Here is a 13,986-nt window from a genome sequence, read left to right on the forward strand (position 1 = left end):
AACCTTTAAGACAATGGCAGCTGGGCCATCATACTAGATCGTACTCCTACACCAAATGGTGTGAGGTCTAGTTGGGACTTCATACCAGGGAGATCTTCTAAATGGTGGTGGGTCCATCACCATCAACATTTCTGGTGTTAGAAGGAGGGTCGCCAGTTACTTATGGTTTAATGTCCTCTCACCCACACTCATCAATCATTTGGTCAAGGCAGTAACTCGCACTCCCTCTCACCTACGCGCAACTCTGAAGTTGGTTACTCCTCACCTCCTAGACATGAACACAAAATTTCGTATCAACACCTCTTCTCTATCCATCCCATCACCCGTCAGTTTGCAAAATAAGTAAGACTGATCCCAGGAATACAAGATCTTCCATACACATCAAGGAAGTCAAAGACCACTCCCACAGGAGTTGTTGTATCATCGGTTGAAGAAGTAGTTCTTACCACACTCGAAGGTCTGGCAGAAGATGTTGAGAATGGAGAGGAACCTCCAGTCTTCCAACTAGGAGAATGAGACACCCTCGTGATCCTTTGCTCAGATTCCAGTACAGGAGGCAAAGGGGAAGGTAGCAGAGGAGGCAAAGGCTGGAGATGAACCAACAGACTTAGAGCCGAAACCATTAGATTCTGAGGAAGAGGAGGAGGATGAAGAAGAAGAAGACATGGTTGACCAAAACTTGGAATGGATGACTCAAGGACCATGGGCTCTCCCAGGTGCTTTGTACAAGATGCCAAAACGTTCAGAGAGAATAATCACAAATCCTGACAGTACAGTGAAGGCAGAAGACCATTTGGACAACTTCTACCTACAGTTGCAGACACTCGAGGTACGTTACAACGACGTTTCATGCAGATTGTTCCTATGTACCTTGGATGGCCACGTAGCGGTATGGTATCACAACCTTCCTATCAACTCCATCCATAACTAGGTTATGCTCAAACATATGTTTATGGAAAAATCCGTTGATGACAAGACTCCCGCAATGTTGCTCAAAGAGTTGGGAAGCCTGAAGATGGAATTGAAAGAAAAGGTAAAAGACTTCAATCAGAGGTTTTTTCGCATATTGAATAAGTTTTCAATGGACATGAAACCTCATGACTCTATCACTGTCGACTACTACACGTCCGCACTGCCAACCAATATTGCACAGTTCGTCAAGCGAGCTGCAAAACCAACACTACTAGAAAATTACGAAGAGGCAATTGTTGTAGAGAAGGACCTATGTGCAATTGGAGTCATCAAGGATGATGAACTAGCGAAGGACTCTAGATATGCGAGCAAGAAGTCCCAGGTTGCGGCGAGTAAGGCTAAAGACAAGGAATCAAGTGAAATTGAAACCCTTACTCGTCTTATTAAGAACTTGAAAACAGAAGTGTCTGAGCTAAAACAATGAACGATCGACACATCTAGGAGCAACTAAGCTCCCAGACAATAGAGAGGAAGCATGTCATCAAGTAGCAACCACTTCCCGACTAAAACTGCACAGAGATCTAGCTCAGTGTTCCGAATAGAAAAATGCACGAATGATGAAATTTACTCATTCCATAGGGACAATCACTCGGAAGGGTCTTGTTCAGGTTGGAAATGATTTGCAGATTTAGTATGCAACCGTGCACTAAACATAGTGAGCAATATGCAATTCCATCCGAGAAACACAAACGATGACGAAGATGCTACACCTGATGAGGCACCCAGCACCGGGCAGGTAATCAATACGTATCAGTGCTCACAATAAATGCAGAAAATAAACACCAAGAAGTAGCCCCAAAATCAAAATGGTCGATATAATCTTAGAAGTCAAGGGGCTCCCCTACATTTGGGGAAATGTGAGAAAATCTTGAACTGTTGAGGAATTTTGACCCACCAGCTGTAAAAAAGAAGAAAACACAAAGAAAGCCCGGGAAGACAACGACGGACAAGAGTATGTCCATGAGTAGTAAACTGCAGAACACTCCGCCAGACAATACAAACATGAGTCTGACCCCAGACATCTTGGTGAGTTAACCTGCTCTTGAATACAACATTGTGGAAGACATGAAGAAAACTCGTGCAAACATTTCTTTGTTCGAGTTGGCTAATATTCAAAGTTAGCAGGATATTCTGTTGCGTGCACTGGGGAAAACATCTACAAACAGTGCAGCCTCTACCACCAAGGGAGCAAGAAAATCTCCTGGTTCACTCACAACTGTGCTCAACAAACTCCGAATGGAAGAAGCAAACTTTACTTGCCTTCCATTATTGATTTCATTCGAAATATTTAACTACAATGTTCACAACTATTTGGTTGATTCTAGCGCATCACCCAACGTCATGCCACTCTCCATCACCAATAATATCAATGCGCAATGGAGCAAGACATCTACGCAGATCATCCAACTAGATCAAACATGTGTACCAGCCATTGGTGAGCTTGAGGATGTGATCATCTATTTATCTCATGATGGGCGAGTTCACCAGTGCATCAACATTGTTGTTGTGGACACACCAGAAGCATATGGCTTACTGCTCAGCAGAGACTGGTCCAACAAGTTGGATGGGTACTTTTCTACAGACTGGTCGCACCTATGGCTTCCATATCAGGGAAAAATTAATAAAATCCAGGTGTTATCCGAGAGATACATGAGGCACAATATCGCTCCCATCAATGGTGAGAACGAACTGTTGGCTTTCGCAAAGATCATGTTCGACAATTGCCTCTTGGAAATAACGTTGGGGTGTTATCTCACACATCCAGCTCCAACCCCCCCAGACACACAGTTGGATCTCCTTCCTTGCTGATTTGAAAGAAGGGTTTAACATCTTGTTATACTTACAATAACCTCCCACTTCAAATCTTAACAAATATATGATCTAGCTTATGTTGACAATTGCGGAATTAAGTACTTGAAACAGGTGTATGTCTTTGTTTGTTTTTAACTGTTTTAGTGCTTTAAGTGTTTCTGTTGATATAAAACACATATAACAGTAATATAATGTAGAAAATAAGAAACACACACATAACAACAAATTTAATCTAGGAGTTCACCCTAATATCATGGGCTACGTCTCCTTGAGCTCTTGTCAACTTGACTTGGCTCTTTGGGATTATGGTAAAGCTTCTTTTACAAGTTCCACACTTAAATCCAAAGGTTACTAAATTGAACCAATGGGCTTAGAATACCATCTATATCCCTAGCTATCCTCACTCTGTAAACAGATCTAAGCTTCCTTGGACTTGATTCCTTCAATCAGTGCTCTAAGCTGTCTTAAGCTTCTTGATGGCACTAACTCCCTCAGAATTCTTCAACTATCTCTAGAACTTCTTCTTTTGTCTCCAACACATATCAGACACCTACAACATACTAATCATTTGATCATTTTCTACCTAAAATCTCTCTGTAGCTTCTTGGCCCTTAGAAGTCATCAAATGCTTTCGCAAATCCCTACAATGGATTCAGAATGTCCTTTACAGTCATAATTCACTATTGGATCATTGCGAATGAGTTCTGGTAGCTCCTACAACTGCCTCCAACCTCTGGTGGCTTCTGAGCTCCAAATCAATCTTCCTAGATGAAATTCTCCATGAAGATGACTTCTTCAGCTTCTCTGGATTATTCCATTGGCTTCAGAAGGCTCTAATTAGCCTAGCGAGCCTCTTGTTTCACTCTCGCTGGTCTTCTGAGCTTCTCTGTCTCTTCTCTGGACTCTCTCTGTTTTCTGCCTTTTTTTTTTAACTGCTCCTGGAGTGTATTTATGCTTTATCCTCTAGGGATACTCCACCAATTTTGGTGACTACACTTATCTCTAGCTAAACTTAGCATATCCGCTAAACTTTAGCCACTCCACCAGGCTGACCATCGGAGGTAGCCATTAGCATTACCGTAACTGTTGGGCGCACATATGTGCGGTATAATCCCAGCGGTTAGGGATAATCCTCCATAGAGCTTGCGATCGGGTTAACTCTCAACCGTCGATCTATCCCGTCCATCCAATAGCTGTCATGTCGTCCCCTGTCTAACTACCCTAGACGATCTCCACCATTGATGTGACCGCGCTCAATCCAATGGACATCTCACAATCTCGTGCAGATTTCTACACAACCGATATCAAATCGAGGGCACACGAGAAAAGCACTTTTTCCCTGCTACGTGTCACCTGCTGAGGTTAATCATGTTCTTTTAGCCAAGAATACCACTTCCAGCCTTTCGCCCGCGCGAGAAAATGTTTACCATCTTTCCAAGACCACCCACGTGCTTAATTCATATTTTAAGAAAAAGGTGCTTAATAAAGGTTTTAGCGCTTAAAGCCAATATTAACCTTTTAACGCTAATTCATGTTAAAAGCCAATATTAACCTTTTAACACTAATTCATGTTAAAAGCCAATATTAACCACATGTACATCGTTTGCAACCTTATTATTAACTACGGTTAAGGTCCTTGATCAATATTTGATCTCTCCTCCCCTTTGAGAATCTTTTGGACCCCAAAAGACTGATATATTGATCTGTATAGTAGATGAGAGTAACAACACCCTCTTCTTTCAGCCTCCATACACTTTCCTTGTATGGCAAGTGCCTCTGAACCAAAACTCGAAGGTAGTCAACACTTTCCTTTCTGAATGCGCTTGTCCTCCTATTAAGAATGGTTTTCCTTTAGAATTTATGTTAAGAAGTTTACAGAAGGTAGTTGAACATCGCTTCGTTGATCATTGATCCAAGGTGTCTCAAACAACCATTCTCCTGACATATTGTCAAAAACAACATAATACAAGAAAAAAACTTGATGGCATAAACTCTTGCTTCATCAAAAGAAACAAATTTCACATCATGTGAATCATCATCATGTCTTTACATCTTGTATACAAATGATCGACTGAATAACAAGCCGACAAAAACATGCCTTTTCAAACAACTGACTCTTCAAGTCAAGCATGTACAAAAAGAACTTAATGATTCTTTTTCAAAGTAGAAATAATTCCACCTCTTGTGAAACACTTCATCATTATCTCCTTTTTCAATCTTGGAGACAAAATCAAATTTTTCCAAGTCAATATGACATTACATGCATGTTTTAAACAAAGCAATCAACCATCAAGTCAATTACACATACATGTTCAAATACAAGGAAATCATCAACATCCCTGTGTTCATACATACTATTCTCATGTATGTATTCCATTCTTCAACTTTCTCTTAAGCACAATCAATAGTACAAGATCCTCAATCATATGTACATGTACTTACAAATCTGAAATGAATATAATTTTGCTGCAATAAAGCGAGTCTCATACTCAACTTTTTGCATTCACCTTTTTGGTAAAACCCTTCAACTTGCATTCCATTAGCAAAGAAATGCATCAAATCAAAGGACATGCAACCTTAATTGGATAATAACTCTAACCATTTCTTACCAATCCATAGCAAAGGTGCTTCCTTTGTCTGCACATTGACATCAACATGCAAATCATCCTATAGCACATCAATTATGGAAACTTCCTTTCCATTCTTGCCATTTTCTCTTCCCGCCTTCTTCAAATTTTGTGAAAGCATGGCTGGATTCAGAGTCCAACACTTTGCATAAGTATGTCCTTGCTTATGGTAGTAAATGCAACACATATGCATCTTCTTGACAACATGATTTTCCTTGTCCAATGTACCTTTGGCTTCTTGCCTCCCTTTCTTCAAAAGTTTCCTGTATGTGGCCATTCTCTTCCAACATCTATAAACACTATGGTTATCCAAACCACAAAAGGAACATGCAATTTTTTTCCAATGCATATGTGTAACTTTATCATGCTTCACATAATCAAAAGAAATATGATTGAAATCAGATTTATACCTTTCTCTTTCACCTTTGTCACCTTCATGAGGAGGTGAATCGAATGAAGAAGCGGCTCCCTTTGGAACACCGTCAACCTCTTCAATGGTTTTAGAGCTTTCACAACTCTCTTGTTCAAGTGCATGCTTATGAACACCTTCTTCTTGCAAAGTATGTTTCAAACTATTGCACTCCCCATGAATACAATCTTTACAAACTTGAGGTAGAGAACCTAAAATGAAACTCATAGGAACTGTTTCAATTGCTTTCATGGCTACTTTGGAACTTTCTCCATAAGATTGTCCATAGCCAAGACCCAAATACTTAGGCCTTTCCTCAACCACTTTTGGTTCAACAATGCCCTATGCATGTTTTCCCAATCCTTTTTCTTCATAGCCCATTTTTGACATCAACTTGGACCCTATGCCTCTTCTATGTTTTTCAAAAGAACCAACATAAACATTCTTAGAGGAAATTGAAGACAAACTAGGATTGTTTACCTCTTCTTCAAGTTGATGCTTGACTAAGGCTTCTTTAGCAACAAGGAGTTGTGTCTCCATCTCATGTATCCTTTCCAGGCTCATATTTGCAATATGAAGTTGGCTCTCCATTTCCTGCAATTTGTCAGAAAGCAACTGCTTCTCTTCCTTCATGGAATTCAACTACTCTCGAAGTTTGGTGCTCTTCCTTTCATCCTCATACATTTCTCTCACCATATCCATCATGGTGAACAAGTCTTGCTTCATGTCTTCATCGAAGAATTTTTTTGAAATATGGAAACAAGAATATTCCAATTTAATTTGTTCTTGAATTAAATTGTGAATTAAAATCGAATTTAGTCTTAACAACTACTTGGAAATAATTAATTTATTTATTATAAATTAATTAGTTGGAGAAATTCAAGTTAGAAGTCTTTCTGAAGTCAAGCAAGAGCTATCCCTTAAATTAAGGAGATAAGTTTGAGTTATATTTGATTTGTAATTAGTTAACTCAGTTTACTGAGTTAAGTCCAGTTAAATTAGTTCCAAACTGTTTGAGGAACTAATAGTGAGTTAACAGTTAGTTGATGCATTAATGCACTCAACTAGTGCTACTCCAGTTAACTGAATATTCCCTCATCAGAAACTCATGCATGTCTATTCTGAGAAAGATCCAGTTGAGATAAATGTTCAAGGACATTGTACTATTAGCTCCATGTGTTTTCTCATGGAGAAAACTCATGCATGCAGTCAAGGATTCATCCTTGAGGATTGCGTAGTTTTGAAGGAGGTTTTTCAATTGGTAATAGGCTAATCATTCAAAAGAAATAGCGAAAGGAAATAGGAGCTTGGAGGGTAGAGAGGAAGGTTGGAGAGAAGCCAAGATTGCCTATGAGCATCTGTGAGGATTGTACTAAGAGCTGGCTAGCTGTGAGAACTAAGGCTTTGTATAATTCCTATGTATTTCCACCATGTATGATAATACAATAGTGTGGGTTTTTCAGTTGAGGCTTTCCCCAAAGTATTTTCATGTGTATTGTGCCATTGATTCTTCTTCTTCTGGTTATATTATTCAGCGCGATCTTTAAGCTTCCGCAAATTGATAGTAGAAGTAGGTTATAGTATTCTGCTTTGATTTATATTGCATTATCGGGTTAACCTACCAACAAATTTTCTACATGGTATCGGAGTTGTGAATAGTATACTGAGAAGAGAATTCGAAGTTTCAAGTTTGGGGTTGCAGGTGAAAATCGAATTCATATCATACTTCAAGGTTGTACAATGGAGTTATATGGCTTGAGACTTGAGTATGCCTTGGAAGGTAGCTCAAATTACATAGCATGGAAAGATAAAATGGAGGCCGTACTAGAAGACAATGGATTGAAGGAATTCATTGATCAAGAAATCCCAAAGGTAGCTTCAACTAATGCACAAGAGTTGGCTGAGTGGAAGAAGTGTGTGGCGAAGGCAAGATGGATCATCCTTGAGGGAGTTCAACACCATATTGTATCGAGTGTCCATGGGAAGGATACTCCATTTTCAATGTGGAAGACATTGAAGAACCTCTACCAGAACAGTAGCGACCAGAGGAAATTGGCGCTCAAGGATAAGCTTCGAAGAATCAAGATGGAGAAGGGCAATACTATTTCCACATATCTGAACAAGCTCACCACCCGCAAAGATGAGCTTGGTAATGTGGGAATAATTACTTCTGATGATGATATGGTGAACCTCGCTTTCCTTGTCCTTCCAAAGAGTTGGAATAACTACTAGGACTCTATGAATGGAAGGGAGAAACTGCCTGATTGGGAACGACTGTGGTCGGATATTATGCAAGGCGAGATCAAGAGGAGCACACGAGATGGTTCTTCATCCATGAATGATGATGAAGAAAATCTGGCATTAGCAAGTAAGGCAAGGAAAGGGAAGGGGAAGGCTTCCCATTTCAAATCAAATTCTTCTCATGGAGGGAAGAAGGGTGACATGTCTAAAGTAAGATGCTTTAATTGTCACAAGATGGGACATTATGCGATTAATTTCCCATTGAAGAAGTCCAAGAAGGTATCCTCGGAAGGATTGGAAGGTGAGGCATTAGCCTCTCAGTTCAAAATGGACTTTACCCTCATCGCATGCATGGTATCATCGATGATGGGTTGTGTCTGGTATCTTGACAGTGGAGCCTCATTCCACATGACTGGTGATAAAAATTTATTCAGTGCCTTAGAGGAGAAATACCTCAAGATGTGCATAGAGATGGGTGACGACGGAAGTTATAGTGTTTCAAGAGTGGGCACAGTTTCTTTTTAGAGGGAGCATGGACCTCCTCTCACCTTGACAGATGTGATGTATGTGGCTGGACAGAAGAAGAACTTGGTATCGGTCATGATGTTGGAGGACAAAGGATACGATGTTGTCTTCAGTAAAGGAAAGGTGTTCCTAAGACACATAGCCACGGGTCAGACAAAGAGGATAGGGATTCAGGTGAAGAATATCTATTAACTATAAGTAGATGATTGTGCAACATTGAGTACCAAAACAGAATTGGCACAAAGCCAAGACATTGGCGAGTTGTGGCACAGGTAGTTGGGCCATTTGCATCATGGGGCTTTAAGGATAATGCAACAAATATCTACAGGACTTCCCAAAGGTAAAGTTGAGCAAGTTGACACACACAAAGGTTGTACCTTGGGAATGTACACCAAGTCTTCATTTCATGATCGAGACAGTCGAGCAGAGCCTATCTTAGAGCGAGTTCATACTAATTTGTGTGGACCATTCTCGATGGCATCCACAGTGAAGCAAAGGTATTATGTGATTTTCATTGATGACTATTCTCGTAAATGCTGGATTTATTTCATGCAAAATAAGGACCAAACTTTCACAAAGTTATGTGAGTTCAAAACTTAGGTTGAGAAAGAGTGAGGGAAGAAGATCAAGGACTTGAGAAGCGACAACATTGGAGAATATGTCTCTCAAGAGTTTAAGGAATTTTGTGCAATGGAAGGAATCAAATGAAAGTTAACGGCACCTCATAACTCACAGTGGAATGGGTGGCCGAGAGGAGAAAAAAAACTATTGTAGGGGCAGCACGGGAAATGTTGCATGACCAAGGCCTAACACTTCACTTGTGGGCTGAGGCATGCAACACAACGGTCTATTTGCAGAATAGATGCCTGCATCGCATACTTGGGATGAAGACACCAGAGGAAGTTTTCTCCAGTAAGAGACCATATGTGGGTCACTTCAGGATCTTTGGCTCATCAGTATATTTCCATGTGACAAAGGATACATGGAAGAAGCTTGAGCCAATAGCAGAGTTGGGGATATTTGTGGGGTACACTAATACACCTCACAACTATCGAGTGTACTTGCCTACCAGTTAGAGGACAGTGGTTCGCAGAGATCTCAAGTTTGATGAGAAGAAGGCCATGCGAGTTTCCCTTGAGAGGGACCTCCAACTACAGGCTATGGAGGAACTGTTGGTTCCTAAGGAGGAGGAGCCTCAAACTAATGCAGAGCAGCAACATACAGAGGTTCTAGGAGTGGAGACATCCACTCAAGCAGAGTCTTCCAGAGATGGACGAAAGCTCACAAGAGAAGTTGAAAGATTGTTGGAGGATGCGAGAGAGAATGTGGGAGAACCATCTTCTCAACACAGATAGAGGAGGTCCCCTAAGAGGTACACTGGATACATGGCCCTTGCTGGGGAATGTATTGAGACCAAGCCATCTTCCTTTGAGGAAGCAGTGCAACAACTGATTTGGGTTGATGCTATGGTGGAGTATGACTCCATAGTTCGTAACAGTGTTTGGGACATGGTTCCGAGACCGGAGGACAAGTCAGTTGTGAGTTCCCATTGGTTTTACAAGGTAAAGCAAGATGTTGATGGTAGTGTGGAGAAGCATAAGGCAAGATTTGTTGCCCATGGATTTTCACAAGTAGCGAGGAGGACCACGTTGCTGCAGTATATTTCGACAGAGAAGTAAGATGCTGACATTTTGACAAAGGCATTGTCAAAGTGTAAATTCAAGTTCCATAGAGACAGGATTAGGGTGGCAGATAATCCCTTTCTTGTTGAGAGGGAGTGTTGAAATATGGCAACAAGAATATTCCAATTTAATTTGTCCTTGAATTAAATTGTGAATTAAAATTGAATTTAGTCTTAACGGCTACTTGGAAATAATTAATTAATTAATTTTAAATTAATTAGTTGGAGAAATTCAAGTTAGAAGTCTTTCTGAAGTCATGCAAGAGCTATTCCTTAAATTAAGGAGATAAGATCGAGTTATATTTGAGTTGTAATTAGTTAACTCAGTTTACTGAGTTATGTCCAGTTAAATTAGTTCCACACTGTTTGAGGAACTAATAGTGAGTTAACAGTCATTTGATGCATTAATGCACTCAACTAGTCCTACTCCAATTAAATGAATATTCCCTCATCAGAAACTCATGCATGTCTATTCTAAGAAATACCTAGTTTAGATTAATGTTCAAGGATAGTTTACTATCAGTTGCATGTGTTTTCTCATGGAGAAAACTCATTCATGCAGCCAAGGATTCATCCTGAGTTTGTTGCAGTCAAAATTCAAAGTGTTCAGATTGCAACAAACTCAGCATCAAATCAAAGTTCTCGTCACCCTGATTCCAACGGTGCGAATGACACTCAAATTTGAGCTCGTATGGAGGAGATAGAGCTAGTCAAAGTTGAGGGTTGACTTGGTCAAGCGGCAGAATAAGGAGGCAGCAAATTGGTCGAAATCTGGCGCCAGAATCTAGTCAGTTTCTCGGAAAATTTGTGGGACACTTAAAATGTCTAATAACCTCCAGTTTCGAGAATTTTTAAAATGGGACCATGGTTATATATATATATATATATATATATATATATATATATATATATATATATATATAGGTGGCAAGCCACCAACCTCACCACCTCAAATCTTAACTATCCGGATATATATCTATATCTATATATATATATATATGTGAATCAAAAATTAAATGGGGGGTAGGGCTATCAATCCCACCATCCCCGGTCCATATAAAACAAACTGTATATATATATATATATATATATATATATATATATATATATATATATATATATATAAAGGGTCGGGATGCCCACGGATTAACGCAAATGCCAAAGCGCGGGAGAGGGTGCCAGCGGGGCTTGAACTCGCCCATCCCACGTGTCCGACTCCTAAGCAGGGGCACCAGATTTAAACAGACGGTCAACAGACCACCGATACATAGAAACGAGTGGAACGGAACCATGCCACCTGCCGCACGTCATTAAAAACTTTGCCACATTAACAAAATAGTTGCCCAATTTTGGAGGTGGAAGGATTAGAAACCTCAACCTCCTCCTTCCTAGCCTCCTCTGCCACCAATGAGCCACGGGCTCAGTCCTTGCTGGCTCTACCCACAAAATGATACTTAAACTCATCATTCCACATATCCACGGGGCGGAGAAACAATGGAGGATCGACGGAGTGGAGCAGAGTTTTGATGACAAAGGCAGAACTGTGAGGAGGAACCAGCAGGCTAAATTCATGTGGCATGGGTTTCGAGATGAGAATATTCTATAGGAGTCTTTGCAGAGAATCTTTTGATGCTACGAGGAATCTTTGAGATTCCTTGGGAGGTAAATTTTTATTTCTTCAGAATGATCTAAAGTTTACAGTCATTTTAATCAGAATTTCATAGGGAACACAATGGTGAAATAAGAACCGACATCTGAGCAGCAGATTTGCAGATTCCTAGTAAAGCAGAATCTTTGAAGAATCTTGAGGGAATCTTCTAGATTCCTTGAAAGCTAAAATTTTCCAAAGTCAGAATGAAACCAAATTTACACTCAAAAGTATTAGAATCTCACAAGGATCATGATGTTGAGAACAGATTTTTGACCTAAGTTGTAGATCACTAGTCAGCCCAAAGAATAGAATACTTGGAGAATCATGGGGAATCTAAAAGATTCTTGCAGGCCTAGATTTGGAGAGTGTCGGAATTCAACAAATGGATAGTCGATTTTACACCTCTCGATAATAGAAGTTCAATGGTGCAGTCATTTTTTGTCGCTGAACCTTCCATTTTTTGGCCAAATTCAGACATGCAGGTACATGAATCAGTCATGTCATGTTTTCCTTCATAATTGCTGAGATGATGTATTATGTTTTGAGATCCATGTTTGATGTTATGTTGTGGGATTGCCTTTTCCACATTATGTGAGATGTATTTAGCTTTTCATGCTATGTATTGTTGTTGAGATACCTCTGTAACTATGTTGAAGGGATACTCATTTCCACATTGTGTGAGATCATGTTAAGTTATCATGATGAGAAGAAGCCTTCTTGAGTGATAATTCCTGTAAGAGGAATGTCTCGTGGAGAGACAAGCCACTCTTGTTTGAGGGTGTATGTCCTTGCTATGACAAAGAGTCTTCCATGTACATCATCATCATTTACAACAGTATATGAAGCGACCTCCACCATCTTGACACTAGGCCCAGAGACATAGTCCACACTAGACGAACTCCATTATCAAATGTCTCATGTTTTGACTTACTGATCATTGTCATGTTTCCCCTTTCTTAAGCATGCATATGTGTTATTTTATGCTCTTTTAAATTCAATTCTAACAACATCACAGAAGTAAAATATCTTGGATGATTCCAGAAGGAACCCGGATCACAATACCAGGATGTGTTCGCATGAACATAGATGATATGAGAACATACGACACATGAATAATCCAACATGTGATTCCAATCAAAGAAGGGGTCAATCCATTGCAGCAAAAATTGAGGAAAGTACATTTGTCACTTGAACCCCTTATACAGAAAGAATTGACTAAGTTGTTGGATGCTCGGATCACTTACAGAGTTCGTCATTTTACATGGGTTTCTAATTTAAGTTTTGTACGTAAGAAATATGGGGGAATCCTCTTATGCATTGATTTCCAAAATTTAAACCACTCCTGGAACAAAAACAACTACCTCGTGCCATCAACGGAACCTATGCTACACACAGTATCTGGAGCAGGAATGTTGTCTCCGCTTAATGGTCTTTCGGGATACAACCAGGTTCCGGTAGCGGAACCTAATAGTCTGAAACTAGTTCAGGAGAAGCTTGTCCCACACATGTACCATCTGAAATCACTTTACGGGAGGGTTGACAACCTTCCTGTCAATGGCCAAGATCTAAAACTCTACTTTCAGTAAGGCTAGGTCATGCCCTATGCCATGTACATAGTTTGTTCACTTCTTTTTGTTTTTTTTCACTTTGATTACTATTTTTGCTTCATTTTGTTTTATTTTCTTATTGTCATGCTATTTTTTTTTTTAAATAAGTGATCCCCTCTACTGAGTTATGGATTTTGAATGAGTATGTGGCTAAGATCCAAAGAGTCTTGTGACACTGCAGCACTTGGTCTGTCCTGTGTCCATTTTCACTGCGCTTGGTTATAACCTTCAGCAGATGAAGTCTTGACGGAAAATATGACCCATCTACAAGGGAAGCTTGGGTCTAACCATAAGCTTGTGTCCACACTAGGAAACCCCATGCATGTCCTCAACCTTCTGCTATGCGTGTTCAAGCTCATCCAACTAGTAGAAACAGAGAAGGGGAAAATCTAAACGAGAAAACCTATGTCAAAGGTCTTACATGATTCTTTGAAGGAACAACCTCTTATACTCTCAATAAG

The sequence above is a fragment of the Pinus tabuliformis genome, chromosome 3_1, assembly GCF_031772625.1.
Source record: "Pinus tabuliformis cultivar Carrire ecotype Pingquan chromosome 3_1, CPIR1, whole genome shotgun sequence".
NCBI lineage: Eukaryota > Viridiplantae > Streptophyta > Pinopsida > Pinales > Pinaceae > Pinus > Pinus tabuliformis.